Source organism: Felis catus, chromosome C2 (genome assembly GCF_018350175.1).
Source record: "Felis catus isolate Fca126 chromosome C2, F.catus_Fca126_mat1.0, whole genome shotgun sequence".
Lineage (NCBI taxonomy): Eukaryota > Metazoa > Chordata > Mammalia > Carnivora > Felidae > Felis > Felis catus.
In genome coordinates this window covers 154,123,380-154,149,155 of record NC_058376.1, presented here as the reverse complement: position 1 = coordinate 154,149,155, position 25,776 = coordinate 154,123,380, and the positions used below count along the sequence as shown (strand labels likewise).

General features: G+C 40.1%; 1 long non-coding RNA gene across 8 annotated transcripts in view; it reads right to left on the bottom strand.

The window, feature by feature from the left end:
- LOC102899814 overlaps nt 1-25,776 on the bottom strand; it is a 264,055-nt gene that overhangs the window by 51,820 nt on the left and 186,459 nt on the right. The window contains exon 5 of one of the 8 annotated variants that reach the window (XR_006585685.1): nt 2,550-2,682. The exons of the other annotated variants lie outside the window; for them this stretch is intronic. This is a non-coding gene — a long non-coding RNA (uncharacterized LOC102899814). The remainder of the gene's footprint in view (nt 1-2,549; nt 2,683-25,776) is intronic. 8 annotated transcript variants of the gene reach the window in all.

Sequence of the window (25,776 nt, the reverse complement as noted above, 5' to 3'; positions counted from 1 at the left end):
AAAAAAAATATTCTAATATTCATATGGAACCAGAAAAGACCCCAAGTAGCTAATGTGATCTTGAGCAAGAAGAGTAAACTAAAGGGATGATGCTTCCTCATTTTAATATATATCACAAGGCTATGATAATCGAAATAACAAGGTGCTAGCGTAAAAACAGATATATAGACCAACAGAACAAAATGGTGAGTTTAGAAATAACCCCACACGTGTACAGGCAGCGAGTGTTTGGCAAAGGCCCCAGGCACACACCATGGGGAAAGGATGGTCTCTTAAATTAAGTCTTGGAAACACTGTACTCCACATGCAAATGAATGACAATTGGACCCTTACCTTACACCATACACAAAAGTCCACTCGAAATGGATGAAAGACTTAAAGACCTGAAACCTTAAAACTCCTAGAAGAAACCAGAGGGGAAAGTCTTCTTGACACTGGTCTTGGCAGTGAATTTTTGGATTTGACAACAAAAGCACAGGTTAAAGCAAAAATAAACGAGTGGGCCTGCATCGAACTGCAAAGTTTCTAACAGCAAGGAAAGCAATCCACAAAGTGAAAACACAACCAGTGGAATGAGAAATTATTTACGAATCATGTGTCTGATCATGGGATGTCCAAAATATGTATGAAACTCATAGAACTTGATAGCAAAAGAACATATAATTCAAGTTTTGAAAAATGGGCAACGGACCCGAATGGCCATTTCTCAAAAGAAAACATACAAGTGACCAACAGCATATGAAAAGATGGGGGCGCCTGGATGGCTCAGTCAGTTAAGCGTCTGTCTCTTGGTTTCGGCTCAGGTCATGATCTCATGGTTTGTGAGTTCGAGTCCTGCATCAAGGCTCTGTGCTGTGCAGAGCCTGCTTGGGATTCTCTCTCTCCCTCTCTCTCTGCCCCTCCCCAATTCATTCTCTCTCTCTGTCTCTCTCAAAATAAAGAAAAATTAAAAAAAAAAAAAACAGAAAAGATGCTCAACATCACTAATCATTAGAGAAAGGCAGTGGACACCACAGTGAGATATCACCTCACATTTGTTAGGATGGCTGTTTTCGAAAAGTCAAAAGACAACACGTGTTGACGTGGCTGTGAAACAAAAGGCAAGGAGGGCATACTGCTGAAGGGAAGGGAAGTTGGTAGAGCCATCACGGAAAACAGTATGGAGGTTCCTCAAACAACTAAAAATAGAATTACTTTATGATGCAGCCATCCCACTTCTGGGTATACACCCAAAAGACATGAAATCAGGATTTAAAGAGAAGAACCGACCTTGGAAAAGCGAGTTGTAATGACTTCTCTTTTGGCCATTACTTTGTAAATTATTTGGACGATCTCAGAAATGCTCTTACCCTTATGTCAAATATTTACTTACTTTCAAAACGCACTATAAAAAATCAAAAATAGCAGACACAAAGCTAGTTTCTTTTAATACTGCCTTATATATGGACTTTGGGGTCCTAACCAGAAAAATGAACGCTCGCTGATTACGTGGCTAAATTATTTTAATATTCAAGTGGATACAAACCTGTCTTTGTGATCCATGATGGTGATTTCTAAAAATAAATAATTTGACTCAGTATATTTGTATTAGTATGGAATAAGCAATTTTCTCACTTTAGTATTTCACACTAATTGCCTGCTGGATATTAAATATTTATTCATATACTAATTATAATCGAGTGTTTCAGGATATTGGGTACGATTTTACGCAGTAACACGAAGGGCTAATGTTAATACGGTAGCTTTCGTGGTGTTTCGGTCATCCGGGAACTATGATACAAAAGGCACGTTAGCAATGAGATTATTGGCGAGGGTTAACATCAGGCCAATTAGTGCAGAAAAACTGTAAACTTAACTTAGTCTTTTCCTAAGTTAGCCAATTAAGAATGCCACAGGTCATGGACTTCCATTGAAAAAAATTTTTTTTCTATACAGAAATGACTTAGCTATATGGATCCAAAATCACCCTTTTTATAAGCATACTAGGAAATGTGTTTCCAAGGCTTGGCATGCTGTTGGTGCCAATACTAGTAAACATCTTCAGATGTGAAAAGAAAGGATTGGAGGCAACCTTTCCTTCCACAGGGGATCAACTGAAGTCCACAGAGCCTGTGAGTATCAGTTGGTTTCAGACATAGAAAGAGAATGAAGCTGTTTTGATTTACAGTCCAATGCCCTGCACTCCAAATTAGATAGGCTCCCATTATAACTGCAGAGGAAAAAAGTTGCTTAATTGTATGGATTCATTGTTTTTCTAATAAAATAGGGGAAAGCAAGCAAACAAAAACCACCACGGAATTGCTGCGAACAAGGTCATTCTCACAACAGAACGACGACAAGAGGAAAATGTAATATTGTCTGGCAGCCTCCAGTTTTGAGCCTATAGATCACATTTATTGGGCCCTTAGCATTTTTGTCTTCTAATAAATACCTTCCCTTTCATTTTCCCCTCCTTTAAGCTCCTTTTGGTAATAAAAGGCAGAGCATTGGGGGAGACTAAGGTTAAAATCAACATAGAAAGAATTTTTATAGAGCCGAAGAGATCAAACCTGGTTCGGTTTATGAGCCAGGAAAGACGTTTCTTGAACCGGATCTGTACTGAAGTTCTCCTGCCTCATGTGTCTTGCAGAGTTGAGGAAAAAGGTTTCTTGCTGCTTTTCCTGAGGTCCGAAGTTGAATTCTCTAAGTGAACGGGTAGAATTAATACAAGAGAACCTCTAAATTTCCTGGCAGCCTTTTTCTTTCGTGTAGGTTACACACGTAAAAGCGTATCCCATTCTCTATTTCCCTCTGCCCGTTACCGGCACCCACCAGAATGCAAAAAAACATTCACTTTTAGGGACAGTAAATGAACAGAAGGATCTGCTTTGCAAAAGGGTTACAGGCTGGCTGATCGTCCCTGATTCCTCTGGTGTGAACGGCAGCCTCTGGCCGGTGGACGTCACTTTGAGAAGATCCCCACACAGAACAGGAGGTGGAGCTCTTTGCTAACACGAACTCAAGGTGCCTCCTGTCTGTTTTTGGATTCATCTCCATTACTTTGGTCTGCCAGATCCGGGCTCCCAGAAATCAGGCCTGCCTCCGTTCACCCCGATTCTCAGTTACCTCTGTGGGAAAGCATCCAGTGTGGGGAATCGAAGCCCTTCCAGACTCACGATCTGTTTCTTCAAAACAGTGAGAACTTGGAGAGGAAACCCCGGGTCCCCTGGGACTGTGAGATGCACAGAAGCATATCCCCTGCGATAGGGTATTCTGTGGGCAGTGTTGTCTGGAGATAACGGACCTACAGTGTGTGTGGGTGTGGGTGTGTGTGCGCGCGCGCTTATCTGTGGCAAAGACAGACCCTGGTCCTCTTTTACACGGACAATTGTTAGTTACTAATCTCAAGGAAGTGAAACTTTAAGACCTTTCTTCCGGCCAGATTTTTTCCTCCGGTCCACCCAAATCCTTCTGCATAGAAATAATGGAAGCCACTGAGGTCTGTTTCGTTTGCTGGCTTTTGAGGATAACCATATATGCCCTCGGCCCCTGCTTACCCCCTCCGAAATACGCTCTTTTTCTTCACTGTTGATTTCTCTTTTGCGTTTTCAGCCTTGTTCTAGCTAGACCTTCTTCCATGCCCTTTCCTAGTCATGACTCGTTCTGGCAAAATACTAAAGAGACAGAATTCTTTTATACTTCTGAACGAGTGGGCTAACTGAGCTTCTGTCCCTCCATTTAGTCCAGTAGGGGTTGTGAAAATTAATCACCCCTATATCGAAGCACAATCCTCTGTAAGAGAAGAGCCCACGACATCTTCGCTGAAGCCATTAGTGTTCACAGTGGATATCTGGCTTTTCTTCCGGGTCAGGAGAGGTCCCCGAGAGTTTCTCTGGGTCCTGCTGAAACAGTAACACTAGGGGGAAATGGCTTGATAGCTTCTCTATTTATAATCACTAAGAGGCAATAAGGTGGGGGCGATTTCTTTTAATGAAGACACATTGCACGGAACCCACGATCCTAGATGCGGCACATGTATTTTCACAAAATTACCTAAGAGATTGTCTTGCCCTACAAATCACACGATGCAGAATAGGGCCAAAAGTCTGCAGAGGAACAGAGGTGACACAAGCAGACATGACGCAAAGTACGTGTGAAGTGTGACAAGGCACAGAGGGGCCAGGCAAGGAAGGAGTGTTAATGCTGTGTCAGCAGTGGTCAGAGAGGACTTCCAGAAACTTGGATTTTGAAGGGTGGATGGGAGACCCGCAGGCTGACGGGAATGAAAGGAGAAATGGCAAGCAGCCAGAGGTGGGGGACAAGTCTCAGGCAAAGGCAGCAGCGAGTGAGAGGGCACAGAGGCAGGAAGGAAGGAGCTAGAAGGCGTTTGGTGTTGGTGGAGTATGAAATGCTCAAGTTGGGGACGTGGAAGGGGAGAGTTTCGGAGGGCTTGCTTTCGCCACCTAGTGCTCAGCCCTAGCCCTGTGACCGACAGGGCCCTCATGAATGGTTTGCAGTCTTATTCCCCAAAATTTCAGAGGACAGTAGTGTCTTGGTGCCTCTCTGGGTCTCCAAGATCCTTGGAGTGATGAGGATAACATTCAGGTTGGAGTTTTGTTTTAATTTTTTTAATGTTTATTTTTGAGAGACAGAGCGTGAGCAGGGGAGGGGCAGAGAAAGAGGGAGACACAGAATCCGAAGCAGGCTCCAGGCTCCGAGCTGTCAGCACAGAGCCTGACATGGGGCTCAAACCCACAAACAGTGAGATCATGACCTGAGCCGAAGTCGGACGCTCAACCGATGAGCCACTCAGATGCCCCTAGGTTGGAGTTTTAAAGGGGAACGGGGGGCTATTGGGCCGTACATTTTCAGAAGAGTGTTTTGCATGTTTTCTAATTATGATGAAATTGTTAGCGGAAAGAAATTCTGCTGCATCAGATATTGTAAATGTTGTGATATACTTGATTTGTGACAAGCCAAAATCAGAGTTTCTTACACTGAATTACAGGATGCTTTTTGGAAACTGATCATGCAGAGGGCCCTTTCTAGATGTGTATAACAAATCCTGTGCCCCAAAACGAGTCCATTGGTAACAATTCACACGTGATGCCCTGTCAGGCCTGTCGATAAGGAAGCTCCCAAAGTGGAGATTTGACCAGTTAAGTTCAAGTTAATGGCATTTCTTGGTTCTACCAGACCAAGGCAAATAAGATTTTTTTGTTGTTGCAATTCATTTCATTTCTGCGAAAAAACTAAACTGTGACCCTAAAAAGAAGCTTCAGAACATGCTCAATGGAGTACATTTTAACACTGTGCTCTTGAACTCTATAGAGATACGAGGTATTTTTTCGTTTCATCGGTGGTGAAAATAATGCTTACGTTATGTGGCTCATTTAGAGCATAGTAAAAGAAAATTAGCTATCTCTTCTGAAAATATATGTGTTCCATCTTACATAATAAGGCAATCTATAATTATTTCCTTTTACACTGCTGCAAAAAATACTTATTATTAACCTCAATGTCTATATTAGCTCAGTGTTCCATATATTTACATTCCATTATTACTTTTTTTGTAGTTCTATTTAAATGTCAACAATATTACTATGAACTTCTGTTAAAACTGAGTTCAAGATAGTATTTTTCTTCTTTTCTAGGGAGTGATACTGACAACTGCTTCTAATACAAATATGATCTGAAAGTTACTGTGAAACCCACAATCATGGGCCCATGAAGAATCGTTCCAGTGGTGTCCCCCAGTTATGCAAATGTAGGGCTAGTAGGCATCCCTTGCTGGAGAAGAGACTTAAAAAGGAGGATAGAAGGCCATCAGGAAAGTTTTTTAGGTTTTCATTGTGGCCGCCCTTACAGCCAAATCTGAATCCAAGTAAGAGTGCAGATGAATTTCAAGAGCTTTCTGGGAGAGAAAATACTAATATTATACACTTTAAATATGTAATAAGAATAGTACCTTTTTTTATTTAATTTTTTAATGTTTTTTTTACATTTATTTTTGAGACAGAGAGAGACAGAGCATGAGCAGGGGAGGGGCAGAGAGAGAGAGGGAGACACAGAATCCAAAGCAGGCTCCAGGCTCTGAGCTGTCAGCACAGAGTCCGACACGGGGCTTGAACTCACAGACTGCGAGATCATGACCCGAGCAGAAGTCAGACGCTTAACCGACTGAGCCACCCAGGTTCCCCCAAGAATAGTACCTTTTAAAACATAGTTTGAGGGAGCACCTGGGGGGCTCAGTCAGTTAAATGTCTGACTCTTGATCTCAACTCGGGTCTTGATCTCAGGGTCGTGAGTTCAAGCTCCGCGTTGGGCTCCACGCCAGACTTGGACCCTACTGCTTAAAAATAAAAATAAGAAAAAATAAAAATAAAAAAATAGTTTGAAGGGTCTTGAAATTTATCAAGTCTAATAATTTCTTCGTAAGAAGAAATGAAGAGAAAATTAAAGAACTAAGAGATTAAATGACTTTCCCTGTATCACCCAGAGAGCCCATAGCCGAGAAGGACTGGAACGCTTTGGAATGTTGGTTTTTGTTTGGTTGCTTGTTTGGGGTCTTGTTTTCAACGACCATAAATCACCGACCAAGCATTTGGGAATTCTGATAGAATACAAACTAAAGGATTCATGTAGCTTTGGTTAGCTCTGGTCAAAATCACATCACGATTTACACTGAGACTACCACAGACCTGGAATAATAAAAGTGGAGCTCAATTTCTTCACTCGTGAGAATCTGCTGCTCTGCAGCTACATAATATTCAGCCCCCTCCCCGTTCATCTCATTAGGTCTTGCTAAGAAAGGCCGCGCCTACCAAGCTCTGTCCAGTCTACCCAACTGTGCATTACAAAATTAAAATGGAATGTAGGGGATCCAATCATCTTCAGAGTCATTTTGTTCCACGAAGAGGTATCTTAGTCCTTATTTAGAAATAAATTTTACAAAGTTATCTGGCAACATAAACCCTGCCCCTTCAAACATACATCCATGCTGACTTGATAATCTCGCATCTTTCCTAAAGAATAAAAAAAATTCAGAAGAAAACAACGATGTCAAATTCTCAAAGCTATTATGATGTTGAAAATTTAACAAGAAAAAAAAAGGACAAAGAAAGTATTTCTAAAACATGGCAACTTGATGGAACTTGAGGCAGACATGAAGATTTGTCTAATATTGGGAAATGCGAATATTCATCGTTAAAAAGCAGACAACAAAAGAAGACAAAATCATTGATATTGTACCTCTGTGTAATGAGGATGAAAAAATTTACTTCCAGGGGTGCCTGGGTGGCTCAGTGGGTTGGGCACCCGACTTCGGCTCATGTCATGATCTCATGGTTTGTGGGTTTGAGCCCCGAGTCGGGCTCTGTGCCGACAGCTCGGAGCCTGGAGCCTGCTTAAGATTCTGTGTCTCTTTCTCTCTCTGCCCCTCCCCAACTTGTGCTCTGTCTCTCTCTGTCTCCCAAAAAATAAATAAATGTAAAAAAAATAAAAAAATAATTTACTTCCAATTTTTTCTGCATGTTCCAGTTTTTTCTACATAGAATATGCTTTTTTTTTTAAATAATCAAGAATTCGCTTACTGAAAAATAGATGAAAGGAAACGATAGAGGCGTTTAAAGGCTACAAGGCAGAAAAGGAAAAGGGAAAAAAATATGTAGAGTTCTAAAAATGCCATGCTTTTAATTTTCGGGAGCTGGAGGACCTAGCTTGAAGCCGTTTAAGCTCTCGGGATTATTGCTTCTTGTGAATTCTGCTCTCGTTTTTAATTCATGGGGAAAAATTCAAGTTTTATTACTCGCTGTCAACTTCTCATTTACTGTGCTGCCCCCCTGTCCCTTCTGTCATCTTCCCAATTTCCTTCCACTGCCACTCCCCAGGATTTGGAAACAATATCCAACTGAAGTTTGGTTAGAAACTCAAGGCGTTTGGGGCCTTCCATTTTGAAAAAGATTAAACATGGCTTTAGGAAGCCATTTATTCGGATCGACACGAGAAAAACAAAATCAACCGTTCCTGCTGTGTATTTTGAATTACATGATAAATCTGTTAGTTCTTCCTATTTATGCCTAATAAAAAAGAAACCCCAGGAAACCAATTTCCTTTACCAAGATTATTGTTAGATAATTAGGGGTATTAGATTTTAACGTTTCAGAGGACACGTTGTAAGTACTGACTTTCCTGTGTGTTAAATTTCATTTCTTGTAGTTATTTGGTGAGTTTATTTTTTCCCAGTGGCTTTGCATGGATGGCACACTCATCTGGAAATACTTGGCATATGTGATAAATCAGGTGGTTGGCAAAACTGCCCCGTAAAGGATCAGAGAGCAACGATTTTGGACTTGGCGGGCCGCATACAGTCCCTTGTGCGACTCATCAAATCTGCCAATTTCAGCCTCGAAGCAGTCGTGGAAAGCAGGTCATGCTTTCCCCATCCCTGTCATGCAAAGCGATGGGGGGGGGGGGGAAATCAGGGATTCTGCCAAGTAAGAACCTTGCCCTGGTTCTCAACCAGGTATCCCTCAGGTACCCGGTTTCATCGCATTGTTACCTGGGCACATCCTCAAGAGACCATCATAATAAACACCTTGACTCTGACACAGACTGTCAAAAGGCCACAGTTCTTCACAGCTTCTCCTCCAGATGGAGATGAAAGAAGGACTGTATTCTTGTCCGTGCAAGATGGCCCTGTGACTTACATTCGCCAAAAGAATGTAGTAAAAGCCACATTATGCAACCTGAGTCTGGTGTTTGCCCCCTTCTGCCCTGATGCATGGAATGGGCCATCACAGGAGCATCCCTGTAAAGTTTGTGGAAGATGAGATACCTCATGGCAAAGGAACGAACCATCCTAGTAGACATGCGGGGGACTCGCCACTTCCCAGTCAAACCAGCAACTAAGGTCAGCAAGTCCCACTGAGATCTGAGAAGGCTGGCTCAAGTCCACAGAACCAACCCACAGAGCCCAGCCCAATTTGTCAATGCACAGATCTCTGAGCTAAATAAATGGTTGTTCAATCTGCTGGATTTGGGGGTGCTCTGTTACCTAGAAAAGCAAATAGATGCATCCTAATTGCTGCCCGTTGTGTGAAAAGATATTCACGGAAGCACCTAAGGGGAAGGTGGACTCTACCGTATGCAATTCCTCCGGGGTGGATAGAAAGGGTCATAAGAAAAACTGTGTACTTTGGAGAATAAAAATAAAACATTAAGAGATTAAGCAAGGGAACGAGAATTTATGGGGTACCTACTCTGTTGTGGGCACGGTTTCTGGTGTTCGATTCCTCAATCTCCTCAAAAAAGCACTACAAGGTCAGTATAATCAAGGAGGCTATATATTTTCTTTAAGTTCAAACAGGTGACCGGAAGAGTGCGATCCAAACACTGTCCTATTTGGCTCTCATGTCCCTTCTAAAACACCAGGTTCTCAGAAGCATCAAAATATAATTTAAATTTAGTGCCTAGACCTATGAAGGCCTTGAGTATCGATGGTGTTTATAGAGTTAAACTTTCTGTTTTGTTCTTCTGAGTTTGAAAGGATCTTAGAAAATGTCTTATTGCATTCAAGATAATGAATGGATAATACTTGCTGTTCTTTCACAGAGCTGAGAACTTGCAAAAATGAAATTGAAATGATAAACTTTAAGTGCTTAAGCCCGGGAGAACAGACATTAGCAGGCAAGAGGGACCATCAAACTTATGCAAGAAGGAAAACGATACCAAGGGCAGGGACCAGAGCAGGAGACCCAGAGGCTAGAGCAAGCATGGAGTGGGAGGGCCAGAGGATCCATGACCCCCAGACTCCCAGAGAGGCTGGACGCTTGGAAACACTTATTTTGACAGTGGTTAGAAGTGGAAAGGGTACCTGAAATCAGAGAGGGTCTTTGAAAAACCAGAGATGAAATCATAGGCCAACATTATCTCCTCCACAGAGGCAGAATTCCCAGCAAGCAGGTATCTACACCCAAAATCATAGGAGAAAAGAGCAAAGCATTTGTTTCTAGAGGAAACGAATGGCTTCAGAGAAAAGACTTCAAAATTCAGAAAGTTAGGAGCCTCAACATAATTGACCATGGCTCAAGTGTCCAGTCAAACAAAGCTCCCGTCCATGTACACAGAGCCCTGAACTCAGCTGACTTCCTTACTCTCAAAGCTTAGCCAACAGTTAAAATCACTGACTATGTGAACAGCACCAGATAAACAAACAGAAAACATAATGAATGAGGAGATAATTTGGGGAATAGAAAACAACGGTTATAAAAACCTATTTACTATAAGAAGATATTTGTTTGAATTCACACACACACACACACACACACACACACACACACACACACAAAATGATGCCATGAAAAAGGAAAAAGAAAGAACTTTTCAAAATCAAAAATGTAAATGTTGGGGCACCTGGTTGGCTCAGTCGGTTGAGCATCGAACTCTTGATTTTGATTCAGGTCATGGCCTCACGTTCGTGAGTTTGAGCCCCGTGTCAGGCTCTGTGCCTGGGATTACTTGGGATTCTCTCTCTGACCATCCCCCACTCTTTCTCTCTCAAAAATAAATAAATAAACTCAAAAAAAGAGAAAGAAAATTAAAAACATCACTGTTGAAAATCAAATTGGGCTGAGGGACTGGAAGTCTAAGTCAAACACATCCCTCAAAGATGAGAACTAATCCAGCTGCAACATGTGAGTCTGGGCCAGTCCGGAAGGTCCATTACCCAATAAACAGACATTCCAAGGAAAGACAGAGAAAACATTAAAGAAAATTTTAAACTTTTAAAGAAGGATAATTCTCCATATCTGAAGGACACACGTATCTCCTGGTTGAAGGGGGTCCACTGAGTGACAAGCACAATAGTTGAAAATTATACCAATACTTTGGGGCATTACTTCAATACTTCAGAACATGAAGACAATAAAAATTAGTTTAAATATTTAGACAAGAGAAAATGTTATCAACAAACTGCACCAAGGGCTCAGTTTATTGGAGGCATTACACACAGACTGACAATGCCCTTCACAATTCTGGCAGAAAATATTTTATCCCCAAATATAGATGAATTGCCAATGAAACAGGAAGATAGCAGACATTTTCTTGGGAAGTTGCTTAATAAGGTACACAGGTAAAACACAGCAAAAGAAAAAAAAAAATAAAGATACGGAGTTTCGGGTTAGATTCGATCAGACAATGAAGGGAAGCCTCAGAATGACCGTTGTACCACAAGCCAAAGAAAAGTAGACTAATATTGAAGCGGTGAGCCTGGGGCCCCAAGAAGGTGTTTCCCAGGATATTAGAGGACTATCTATTTAGTGGATGGGATTCCAAGTAGCTATGGGGGGGGGTGCGGAGTACAATAGTACCAGTAACCCAAATAAGAAGACACAGGATATAAGATACCTATAGCCTAGTGTTAATAATTGTTATCACATAACCATTATTATCCTTTGACCAAACTTTGCTACACTTTCGTACATGTAATTTCTGGAAGCTGATTTCTGGAAGCAGAATTATGGGGAAAAAAAGACTATATTATGTAAATGTGTTGAGATAATTTGCTGAATGATAAGCTACGATTTTTAAAAATGGTGGTCCGTTAGGAATGATACTACTGGTCAGAAGAGAAAGGGCAAGGCAAAGAGGAGGAGAAATACTGATTTCGTTATATGTCATTATTGGTTTTTGTTTTGTTCTCATTTTTGTTTTTTAAGAGAGAGGGAGCATGTGTGAGTGGACGAAGGGGAGAGGGAGAGAGGGAAAGAGAGAGAGAGAGAGAGAGACAGATAGACAGACAGACAGAAAGAGAATACTAAGCAGGCGCCACACCCAGCGTGGAGCCCAACGTGGGGCCCCATGCCATGACCATGAGATCATGACCTGAGCTGAAATCAAGAGTCAGAGGATTAACCAACCGAGCCACACAGGCACCCCACTATTTGTTTTTTAAAAATCGTGTGTGTGTTTGATGAAAATGTATGGAATAATTAATACATAACTAATATAAACATACAATATGATACAAAATGGAAACCAAGAAGTGTTGTTCAATAAGGAACTTGAGACCCTGAAACGTTGAAGTGACTTTTAACGGTAGCAATTTAGAAAGTTAAAGGAAGAGATGTGCCTGAAACACAAATTTTATACCACTAGTCACCAATCACAAAGTCATCCTACCATTTAAGAAAAATGGTGTGGAAAATGTTACTGCTAAGGATTTATTATATCTTATTCTTTATGAGAGAGTATAAAAAGAGGACAAGTCATGCTTTTTCAATTTGGAAAATACTTAGATATATTATAAACGTCATGATAAAACCATAGTACAAAACACCCATTAAATACATCTTTGGTGACGACATGGTACTCAATGTATTGTTCAGGATAATGTTCTTTTTTTCTAGAAAAGTTACCATCCATAAAAAAGTGACGTCATTTATCTCTTGAAAGGCAGCTTTGCAAAAGGTTTTGTTTAATTATGTGAGACTTGCAGTGTAGTAGGAAATTCCTCAGCAAATATCCATCGGTTTTTAATGGACATTTGCCTCTATGACGGAAAATTTTACCAAAGTGGGTTGAAGCCAGACACTCCTCAACCTGATGGTAGGAAAGTTTAGGATGCTACATAGCACATGGTCACCCTTGATACGGTTATCTTAGGTCAGACTCCTCAGAAACAAGACCTGAGAGCAGGAACTCTCATTCAAGTGTTCTAGTGAGAAGTCTACTCGGGAGAAAGAACGTGAAGAAAGCAGCTAAGGCGCGGTAGGGAAGGAGTTCTGGAACATGAATTGTACCACAGAAATGATCCCACTCAGAAGCAAGGGCGCCAGTCTTTGTTTAAACACCCACACAAGCAAGTCATTGGCCAAGGTGAGGCAGGGTCTTTGGACTGGGAGCTTCTATATGACAGAAGGCAATTATGAGATTAGAGAAAGGAGTAGCTGTGAGTCTTTAGTAGCTACAACCCAGAGTAACTGGAAGATGAATACAATAAGCTGGTATATGGAATCCAACAGCATCCACTAACACTGGTTTCTAGAAACGAGATTGCTAATCGGACAAGCCATGTGAACACAAAGTTGTGTGTAATTACATTAGAGCCCTGCCAGTTTCTATTCTCTTTTCTGAGTTTAGAGGTGTTCCTGCTTTTAGAACATAATTAATAAAACCTCATTCTCTAAATGGAAAGCAAATTCTAATTTCACTCAAGTGACATACAGGCAAATTCTTCTATTGCATTCAGTGTAAGACTCGTTCTCTAACGTAGGTCTGGCCTCTTTCTAGCAAGCTTTATTGTGCCACTCCCAAGTATTTTAAATCACACTTGATCCTCTCCTCATTTTCTGTCATCTATTCGGAGAGCAACTGTTTCAGAATATTCTCTTTATTGCTCAGTTAACACCAAACTGCCCTCTATTTTCTTGCTGCATATTTCATTTCCATGTGAACAGAAACATACTCAGAGTTGAGCACTTCTACCTTATCTTCTGTTTTTAAGTTTACAGTTGGTCCAACTCTTACAAATCCTAACATTTAAAAAATTAATTATCCTATGGGGTGCCTGGGTGGCTCAGTCGGTTGGGCGTCCGACTTCGGCTCAGGTCACGATCTCGCGATCTGGGAGTTCGAGCCCCGCATCGGGCTCTGTGCTGATGGCTCAGAGCCTGGAGCCTGCTTCGGCTTCTGTGTCTCCCTCTCTCTCTGCCCCTCCCCCACTCATGCTCTGTCTCTCTCTCTCTCTCTCTGTCTCAAAAATGAATAAATGTTAAAAAAATTTTTTTAATTAATTATCCTAGTAAATACATAGAGGACTATGCCCCTGCCAAACAAAGGCCAATTAACTTCTGAAATTGGCTCCCTGCCTTTGAAGTGTTCCGTTTTTAAATCCACATAGTACTGTTGTATTTATATGATGATAGCTCTAATTTTTTTAAGTTTATTTATTTTGAGAGGGGAAGTGGGGCAGAGAGGAAGAGAGAGAGAGAACCCCAAGCAGGCTCCACACTGTCAGCACAGAGCTTGAGGTGGGGCTCAAAGCCACAAACCATGAGATCATGACCTGAGCTGAAACCAAGAGTCAGACACTCAACTGACTGAGCCACCCAGGCACCCCATGACTTTAAAAATTATGAGCTGCACACCAAACTCCACACCCGAAAAACAAATAATCCAGTGAAGAAATGGGCAGAAAACATGAATAGACACTTCTCTAAAGAAGACATCCAGATGGCCAACAGGCACATGAAAAGATGCTCAACGTCACTCCTCATCAGGGAAATACAAATCATAACCACACTGAGATATCATCTCATACCAGTCAGAGTGGCTGAAATGAACATATCAGGAGACTATAGATGCTGGCGAGGATGTGGAGAAACGGGAACCCTCTTGCACTGTTGGTGAGAATGCAAATTGGTGCAACCACTCTGGAAAATGGTGTGGAGGTTCCTCAAAAAATTAAAAATAGACCTACCCTATGACCCAGCAATAGCACTGCTAGGAATTGACCCAAGGGATACAGGAGTGCTGATGCACAGGGGCACTTGTACCCCAATGTTTACAGCAGCACTCTCAACAATAGCCAAATTATGGAAAGAGCCTAAATGTCCATCAACTGATGAGTGGATAAAGAAATTGTGGTTTATATACACAATGGAGTACTACATGGCAATGAGAAAGAACGAAATATGGCCCTTTGTAGCAACATGGATGGAACTGGAGAGTGTTATGCTAAGTGAAATAAGCCATACAGAGAAAGACAGATACCATATGTTTTCACTCTTATGTGGATCCTGAGAAACTTAACAGAAACCCATGGGGGAGGGGAAGGAGGAAAAAAAAAAAAAAAGGTTAGAGTGGGAGAGAGCCAAAGGACAAGAGACTCTTAAAAACTGAGAACAAACTGAGGATTGATGGGGGGGTGGGAGGAGGGATGAGTGGGTGATAGGTATTGAGGAGGGCACCTGTTGGGATGAGCACTGGGTGTTGTATGGAAACCAATTTGACAATAAACTTCATATATTGAAAAAAAACAACTTAAAAAAAATAAAATAAAAAAATAAAGCATTTCTATTAAACAAAAAAAATTATGAGCTGCACAGTAATCTTATGAAAAGCAAAGTGGATATTACTATCTCCATTTCCTGATGGTGAAACCAAAATGCAGAGAAATGAAGTGTTTCCAAATCACCTTGCTAGGAAGTCAATACACTTTTTGAGGAATGTGTTTTTTTTTAAAGCTATCCCAGAGATCTTTCCACAATATTGCTTTGTCCTGAATTTCGTGGGTTAAATTTTGGTTATGTTCAATATTCTCCAACAATATTTATTGCACAAACCATGCAATGAACATATTCTTTCCTTAAGAAATGTCTATGGTTTCATATTTCAGGAATCCAGGAGACTCAACCTAGTGGTTGATGTAATGGCTCTTAAATCTGAACCACAAGACAGAAAACTCACTGAGGTTGGTCCAAAGTTTGTAAATCACACAAACTGCTTGAAGTTCAGTGCTTAAAATGAATGTAAAAAGACAAGACTTTTTGTCTTATTTATATCATAGGCAAATTTCATTGCTGCATCTTGGGGGGGGAAAAGGATGAATAAATATGTCTAACTAAAGCCATTTTAAAAGATAATACTTCTAGATTAAGGCATAAGAAACCATGAATGGATGTATGTCTGAACTGCATAGACAGGATAGTGGAAAAAAATTAAAAACAGGATTAAGCAACTGCCTCAGTTTAGGAGAGGTAAAATGGAGTGGGAAGAAAGGGAATTGGGGAAGGTCTATGACATGTCTAGAAATTTTTAGTTTTTTAAAATGTCTATTTATTTTTGAGAGAGAGTGAGGAAGAGGGAGAGAGCATGAGCGGGCAAGGGGCAGAGAGAGAGAGAGATACACACAGAATCAGAAGCAGGCTCCAGGCTCTGAGCTGTCAGCACGGAGCCCGACGCGGGGTTCGAACTCACAAACTGTGAGATCATGACCGGAGCCAAAATCGGTCGCTCAACCGGCTGAGCCGCCCAGGTGCCCTATCTTGAGATTTTTTTTTAAAATAAACTCTCATACCGGGGCGCCTGGGTGGCGCAGTCGGTTGAGCGTCCGACTTCAGCCAGGTCACGATCTCGCGGTCTGTGAGTTCGAGCCCCGCGTCGGGCTCTGGGCTGATGGCTCAGAGCCTGGAGCCTGTTTCCGATTCTGTGTCTCCCTCTCTCTCTCCCCCTCCCCCGTTCATGCTCTGTCTCTCTCTGTCCCAAAAATAAATAAACGTTGAAAAAAAAATTAAAAAAAAAAAAAACTCTCATACCATAGCTACATTTTTCCCCCAGGGGGAAAAAAAAAAAAGATATATTAGTAAAATAACTTGTTGGAGGAGGTCTCAAATTTACTGTAGTTTCTTCTTAATAATTACAACATTTCTTAGGAGACAATATACGAAGGGAATAATTTAAACGTTGTTAATAATTTCTCCAGAAATCTCAGCGCATAATCAGGTTTTTTACAAATGGACTTTGATATGTATATTAGATGGACATTTGGGAATCGTTCTTACATAAATGTACACATCTTCATGTCATAAGCTTACAGGAAATGACGAGAAAAAAAAGGCTATATTCTCAAAAGTAATGAATGAAGTTCTTGCGTGTATTCTCCCCCACTTACAAAGAGAAGACGCCCACTGACGACTGGTTTGTTGTGCAATGTAGGCGGCCACCAGGGGACGCTGTTTAGTACTCCATATTTGTCTCTCATTTCTAAGAGAAATTACAGAAAGTTAACGGGGGAAGAAAAGAGTTGGGAAGAGAAATGGGTATCTCTGAGTGGAGGAGGTTTTAATCACTTATCGCTCTCATCACTTGCCACAGTAACCCTGTGGATTAAGCATGAAGATGTGACATTAAAAGTTTCCACGTTTTACCCGATTTTGTTTGTCGTTTTGCATGGCTTCACATTCATAGAACACAAAAACAATTTTTTTTTTTTACCATGGAAGAATATTTGACAATTAAAAACTGTATATATTAAGGGGGACAATTTGATGAGCCACACAAACGTTGTGAAATAATCGCTACAACCAAGCTAACATGTCCACTAACGTGTCCTCTAACGTGTCTAACATGTCTAACTAACGCGTGTGGTGAGACCACCAAAGATCTACCCTCTCAGCAAAGTTCAAGTACACCTTAATGTGTTGTTAATTATAGTCACATTGGTACATTAGATCCGCAGAACGACTTTATCTGGCCTAAGGGAAACCACGCGCACCTTGAAAAACCATCTCCCCCATTTTCTCCTTCCCCTACCACAGGGCAGCTGCCATTCTACTCCCTGCTTCTTTGAGTTCAACTATTTTAGATTCCACATGTCAGTGAGATCACGCATTATTTGTCTTTCTGCAACCGATTTATTTCATTCAGCATAATGTCCTCCAGATTCACCCATGTTGTCACAAATGACAGTATTTCCCTCTTTTGAGATTGAATAATATTCTACTGAAGAATAATATTCTAGTATATTGTTTTACTATGTTGAAATTACATAAATATCGTAGATTATATACATATATTACATATATAAATACATATATATTACATAAATATCTTAGATCATACACACACACACACACACACACACACATATTCACATTTTCTTTATCTATTCACATGTTGTCCGACACTTAGGTTGTTTCATATCTTAGCTATCATGAATAATGTTGCAATGACCTTGGGAGGTGCAGATATCTCTTCAAGATCTTCATTTCATTTTCTTTGGATATATAACCCGATGAGGGATTGCAGGACTATAAAGTAGTTCTATTCTTAATTTTTTGAATAGCCATGCTATTTTTCACAGTGGCAGTACCAATTTACATCCCACCAACAGTGGACAAGTCTTCCCTTTTCTCCACATCTTCGCCAATACTTGTTACGTTTTGTTTTTTTTGGATAATAGCTATTCTAACAGGTGGCAAGCGATGCCTCCTCGTGGTTCTGATTTGCATTTCCCTAATAAAGTGAAGCTGAGCATCTTTTAATATAGCTGTTGTTCATCTGTATGTTTCCATTAGAGAAATGTCTATCCGGATTCTTCGTCCATTTTTTAAAATTAGGTTGTTTGGTTTTTTTGCTATTGAGTTGAGTGAGTTCTTATATATTTTGGATACTAACCCCTTATCATATATATGGTTTGAAAATATTTTCTCCCATTCCAGAGATTGCCTTTTCACTCTACTGATTGTTTCCTTTGCTGTGTCGAAGCTTTTTAGTTGGATACAGTCCGGTTCGTTCACTTTTGCTTTGGTTGCCTGTGATTTGGTATCATAAGCAAAAAATAATTGCCCAGATCAACGTCAAGAAACGTTTTGCCTACCTTCTTCCGGTAGTTTTATGGCTTCGGGTCCTTCATTTAAGTCTTTAATCCATTTTGAATTGATTTTTGTATGTGGTGTGAGATAGGGTCCAATTTTATTCTTCCGCGTGTGGATAGCCAGTTTTAACACCATTTCTCCATTTTGTGTTTTTTGGCAGCTTTGCTTAAGATCAGTTAACTGGATATGTGTGGATTGATTGCTGGGCTCTCTGTTCTGTTCCACTGGCTTATATGTCTGTTTGTATACCAGCGCTAGGCTGTTTGGATTGCTGTAGAATTGTATTAGTTTGAAATCAGGAAGCGTGATGACCTCCAGCTTTGTTCTTCTTGTTTAAGGTCACTTTGACTACTCGGGCTTTTGATAAGGATTACACTGAATCTTTTCATTACTTTGAGTAGTATGGACATGCTAACAATATTAATCCTGCCAATCCATGAACACAGGGTGTCTTTCCGTTCACCTGTGTCTTCTCTGGTTTCCTTCATCAATGTTTTATAATTACAGTGCAAGCCTTACATCTCTTTGGTTAAGTTTGTTCCGAAGTATTTCATTATTTTGTCGCCGTTTTGAATGGGATTGCTTTCTCACTTCCATTTTTTGGATAGCGCATTGTCTGTTTAAGGAAACATAATTGACTTACGTCTTGACTTTGTATCCTGCAATGTTACCGAATTTATTAGTTCTAACAGATTTTTGTTGAGTCTTTAGGGTTTTCCACAAATATGATTATACTTTCTGCAACCAGATAATTCTGCTTCCTTTCTGATTTGAACGCATTTTATTTCGTTTTCTCGTTTAAGTGCTCTGGCTCGGCCTGCCAGCAATATTTTGCAAAGAAGTGGTGGGGTAAGTATCCATGCCTGTATCAGACCTTAGAGTGGAAGCTTACACTTTGTCCCCATTGATTATAAAGTAAGTTGTGGGCTTTTCATAGATTGCCTTTATTGTACTGAGATAAGATCCCTCTACACCTACTTTGTGGGGCCGTTATTGACTTTTAAAAGCATATATTTTGTTGATCCCCAGTAAACTTTAACAAACTATGTATTAGATGGAAAGCATACAAAATCGCCAAAAGGAGACCTTGTTAAAACCCAAAAATGGCAATTTCATACAGTTCAAGGTAATACTTGTTGTATATCGATAGGTCTATCAAATCACTTCCTAACCCTCCCCCACCAAATGCCAACAAATCAATACAAATCCTCAGTTAATTAACAACTTGCTTTCCCTAATCTTAAAATAAGGTATTTCTGATCCTATAGTGGTAAGAACCCCAAACCACAAAAATTCCTGTCGGGATTCAAGTTGGATAGCATCTATTTATATATTTAATTCAAGGATAATGGACATGCTTATATAATTCATATTTTTATCCACTTACATAACTTATCTCTCCATTTATTTAACATTTCTTTTAACATAATTGTACAACCTCTATAAAGATCTTGCACTTTACTTGTTAAATTTATTCTTTAGTATTTTCTTTCTTGGATGTTTTAGTAAAGGCTGTCATTTAAAACATTATATTCTCAAAATACTTGCTGCTGGATTATATAAATGCAATCAATTTGGGGGTTGCCATTTTATCTTGATAAATTTTGCCAAGATCTAGAGTAATTCTATTTATTTGTCTCTAGAGTCACGGGCCTTTTCAGATGAAAAACTGTAACATTTGGGATGATGACAGTATAGATTTTACCTTTCTATCCTTGTATAATTTATTCCTTTATTTCTTTACTCAGTTGTAAGTAACCCATGTGTTTATTTCTGTGGAGTCTCCTCTATTATATTTATTACCTATTTCTGTGTAATTAACTTTGGCCACCAAGTTAATGAGAAGTAATTAATTAAACACTGGGTACTCTTAGCATGCTCATATTTAGACATATGTGTATGCATAGAAAGACAGATATTAGAGAAATGACCAATTCTGGAACTGGGGCAAGACAAATAGAACATGAGCCTGAGATATCTCTTTACTCCAACTGATCAATTCAATTCACTGGAGAGTTACCAGCTCCTACGACTGATCACTTTGCATTTGCTAGAAGCTATACTAAGTTCCTTATGTGTATTATCTCATTTATTCTGCATCACAATTTATTCTCTATCACAATGACATATGTATCTTTAATTCCAACTTAATTGGACATAAAACCGCAGCTCACATAAAGTAAATTAACAAGAAAGTAATTTATTTACTTTATTTATGAGAGATCACATGGCTAATAAACCGAAGAGCCCAGGATTCAAACCCAGGCCCACGCTCTAGGGAACAGAATATTCAGAAGCTATTGTTGTTTTCTCTTGGACGTAGTTTTCATTCACAAGGCCTTTGCGGTATGCTTACTCTTTCACATTCCCCTCATTCTTTGGAAATGGTAGCCTTTTTCCGCCCCAATAAGAGACAACTAACTGTACATGGTCTACTAAACGTGAAAAGATGACAACGGACACAAAACCTTCTCGGCTTTCTCAAATTTTCTCATGCCGTGCCCTCCATGGCAAACAGCCTTGTCCCCCGTCAAAGCCCAGCTCTGCCATTCACCCCCTCTTCATGAATGGCAAGCAGACTCGACGTTTCTCCCCGCAGACCTCCCGAAGAACTTTGTTCACACTCTGAACAAGTATTTCACCAGTACCTTTCACAAAGTATTCTGAAATGGCGTGCCTCTGTGAATGGTATCCAAGATGGACTCTACCCATTTTTCCACATAAACAATCAGATGCTTCATGGGAACGTGTTGTCCCCTGCAGACTAGAGCATGAAGCTCTCTTTAAGCCGTGAGTCCCGCAAGACAGTTGAGGTTAACTCTGCTCTCCTGAGAAGAGGCCATCAACGCTTCCCAAGTGGTTCTAAGCGGAGTTTCTCGTGTATTTCCCAGATGCCTGTTTTTCTCTGTTGTCTTCTCTATCACCATCTGAACGCCATCTGAATGTCTTTTTGTTGTTGCTGTAAATTCTCAGTCTTTCTGAAATACCCAGTTATTCGCATACCTAACACCCTACTCGAAATACCCTACCCGCCTCCCCTGAACACCTTGGGTAAATTATATTGAATAATATTGGTTCAGCTGTTTCCATCTACTCCCTCACTCTGTGTTCCTTCAGCTGAATCAGACACTTGAGGTCTCTCTTTGTTCTTCACTGAATATAGACATATCTCTGTATTCCAAAACTTTCAATCCAGTCCTACAGAAGATGTATAAAGGTCTTCGTCCTCCATATTTCGAACACTGTTATGCTGGCAACGACCGGTAAAAAAAAATCCACAATAGATTTGATTTCTTCCCTCTACAAAGTAAATCTCTTGTCATTTTCTAAATGAAAAGCACAGAGTATTTGGTTAAGCCTGCCCTCCATCAGCCAGGATCCTAGATTTCATTTCATGCCTACATTCACTCAATCAAAGTGAGTCAGGTAGCCAATTTCACTGGGATTGTTTACATGTCTCAAGGTTTTTTGGGTTTTTCTTTTTTCAGGTTAGCATTTTTCCCCTTATATTGACAACCTAGTTCTACAAGGGAGTGAATAGAGACGGAATGGGATCTAGCTTCTTGAATCCACAATGTAATTCCTAGAAGAGCCTTTTTTTTTTTTTTTCCTTTTGGCACAATTTTCAAAGTCAACACAAATTCTCTGGGGAACTCCAGTTGCCTGGCATTGGCTGTGTCAGTGGCAGCTGTCTCCTTAGCATTTGGGAGACAGACACTTGCTCTGGGTTTTCCTTTGGAACGGCTCATGTTTCTTGTCCCCGGCTACCCGTGACATGACCCTAAATCTCTTACAGCCACTCCACTTGCTCAGACTATCTTGTAAGCATGAATGCCTGACCCATGCTATCTTCTTACAAAAATGCTGATCCAGGGATGCCGGTCCCCTCTTAACCGTCCACATGCCTGGTACCCTTTCCTTCGCCACTTTCTTCGACTTTTCTGCAGTTGGTAACATTCTGCCAGCCAAGACCAGGCATAAATGGCTGCGATTTATCTTTTAACTTATTAACCTTTATTGGTTCTCTTTCTCCCTCCAGCTGAATCACTCCCCCACTCTCATCCCTTTCTCTGGTCCTGGGAATTGTGCACAACTGCATTGTGTGTAGATATCATCTTGATTCTTGTTATCATTCTTTGTGCTTCACTTTTCACTTTGTCAACTGGGCCCAATTTATTGGGCTTTGTTGACAGCCCCAAGGAAGTAGGGAGGAGAAGGACCTTACCCTATTTCTCAGTTGAGTAAACTGAGATTCCAGTATGGAACCCAAATTTCTAAATCGTAATACTATGATCCTTCAGATGCTACAGGAAGGCAAATAACTAGGAAAATAGCAAAGGTGCCTAAGTCAGGGGATTGATTTCTTTGTATATGCCTCCCAGCACCACTGTATAAACCTGGATTCATACTAGAATATGATCTCTTTTTACCATAGTTTTCTCACATATGAGTTGCGGCTAATACAAATACCCACGTCGTTGTGTTGGAACAATTATGTGAGTTCATACGTGTAAAACATTCAGAACCGGCACACTCAATAAGCGTTATATATTATTATCATATCCAAGTAAAATAACATCACATCTTTCTTCTCAAAATGTATTCATCTACTGGTATAGTTCATGTTGTTAGCTATGCCTTTATTTAAGTCTCTTATATGCTTTATCATCCATTATTTACTCATTTACGTTCCTTCTGCCAATACATGTTGACTTTATCTCTGAAAGAACTTTTTCATCCATTTCTTCCTCTATATCTCCACTAGAACGATGTCGAATTTAAACGCACACACACACACACACACACACACACAATTACTTCGAGAAATGTGAGAGCTTTTGGAAAAGGGGTCACAATCCAGTGGATATATGAATTGACAGGTTCTATAAACACACCATATAGACAATTAACATTTCTAGTGACACATTTAGAGTACTGCTCCCTTATGAAGTGGGAGGAAACCTTAGTTTGTACCTGGAATTATCCAGAAATGCCTATTCTCATAAAGTGTCCATTTTATGAAAGTCTAGGAATCTTGATACAGGTTATTGATCTCTTGCTTTATGTATTGCTCTATCAATGTCAGAATTGATACACAGGGAGTCAACCAGAAGAGGCTAGATTACGCAACAGCTAACAGAGACTCAAAATCTTGGAGCCTTCCAACACCAGGTTTTATTTCTTGCTTCTGCTAGAAATTCACCGTGGGCTGGTCAGGGGCTCAAGTCCAGGATACTCTTATTCAGGGACCCAAGCTAAAGGAAATTCTATGTTGCTAATAATTTACTGGTACTAAATTAATAATAGTTGATAATAGTTAATTAATTAATAATTCACTGGTAACTTTGCTAATAATTTACTGATGAATGTTGTTAATCACTGTGATAGGAGGAAAAAAAGCATTGGTGAATCTTTCACCGGCAACTAAATAATCCATGCCACAAGTAACACTACCCCACATCTGCCCTTAACTCACTGGCCAGAACTTTCACAAGATCCCACAGAAAGGCAAGAAGGGCTGAAACATAAAATTGTCCACGCAATCAAAAGAGCAATAAAACAGACATGCATAGACGTTAGGAGTCTTACATTACTCAAGTTGGAAAATCTTGGGCTTGGGATGGGATCACTTCCCTCAGTATATATCCCCAAATGAGGTTTATACATTAACCCTTTAGGTGAATCATGTGCCAAGAGCTCAGAAAGAAAGATGGTCTCATTGCACGAAGACGGGTGTAAATCTCGAAGATCAGAAGATGAGCTTACCGTGAAATATTCTTCATCAACCTCTAGTGTCTTCAGGCGATATGTTCGGGCAACCACATGCACATGAGAACCCATCCGGGTATCAGGGTCTCAGTTTTCCCTTATATTTGCCTTGTAACCTAGAAATCCACTGCTTAACTAACACGTGACACCACCTTACATTTGGATTAAATCAGAGTCCTCACTTTTTTGTGTAGTTTGTACTTCCATGTCATTTTCAACAGTTACTAATGCAAACATCTCTGTTGTGCCTCCCTCTTCCTTCAGGTTGGGCAACAACTCCCTACATGTTTCTCTTCCCACTCATTTTGCTCTTCCAGGCTTCCACAAATATTGCCTTTGGTGTTATCCTTCGAAAACACAGCTGTCATCCCGTAACCACCATGCTTACTAGTTTCCCACGATCTCCTCTAACCTTGAGGAAATCCAAACAGGGTTTCCATTCTCACGTTTCTCCCCACCTTCCTTGTTCTACCACCTGTGTATAAACTCTCCAGGTCAAGTGGATCTGTTACTCAATCTACTCTTTTTCTTTTCTCTGTGATCATGCCGTGCTCGTCCAGAGGGAGATCATATAAAGTTATCCTTGTTCAAAGTTCGGAGTAGTTTCATAATCTGCAACAGTAACTGAGACAACGGGCATAGAACCAACTAATCCAATTCTCGTGACTCATGTTCTTCACTTGTAAATTGGGCATGTCTATTTCACAAGGCTTTGTAAAAATTCAATTTTTTAGTGTTTACTTATTGTTGAGAGAGAGAGAGAGAGAGAGAGAGAGAGAGGAGAGTGAGCGGGGGTGGGGCAGAGAGGGAGGGAGACACAGAATCCAAAGCAGGCTCAGAGCCTGAAATGGGGCTTGAACCCACAAACTTCAAGATCATGACCTGAGCCAAAGTCAGACACTTAACTGAGTGAGCCACCCAGGCGCCCCAAGACCTTGTAAAAATTAAATGCCATTGTCTACATAACCTGAGTCTTGGTACATAAAAGATGTTTCACAAATGTTAAATACCTCCTCCCTTATGCATTTCCTAGCCTTGAGTAGTTATTATTTCCTTTCATCCATCATTAACTTAGAGGGGATCTTTTATAGAGCACATATTTAAGAACAAATGTTCTATGAGGAAATATGGGCAGAAATTTGAGGTCTTCATATGACCAACCATTTGTCATTAAAAACATTTTTAGAAAGTAAATCTAAACAGTACATAAAAGCTGATCAACAGCAAGTTCTAAGGGCAAGTAAACTGCTGAATTCAAGGGTTTGACCTATGTTTATCTATGATATTTTCGCCATTATCAAAATATGAAAGCATATTTTCAACAAGTTCACATAAAGGATGCCATGTACTGAAAAGTGCTCGTATTTAACAGTTTCAAATAATGGTGGCAGAAAACCTGTATTATGGAGTTATTTACAAGATGATGTATGGATATGTTTTTATATGCTCTCCTTCTAGTATACTTTGATGTTGATGCAATCACTCTACTTTAGCACTTAGATAAATCCTTTGTTCTATTTCTTCCATTATTATACTTTTTGAATTGCACATCTGTCTTTTTTGTTCTCTATATAATGCATAAATTGTTTTGAGGATTAAAAATCTTAATTTGTTTTTTCACAGCATGATTTACTGATGAATAAACAATAGG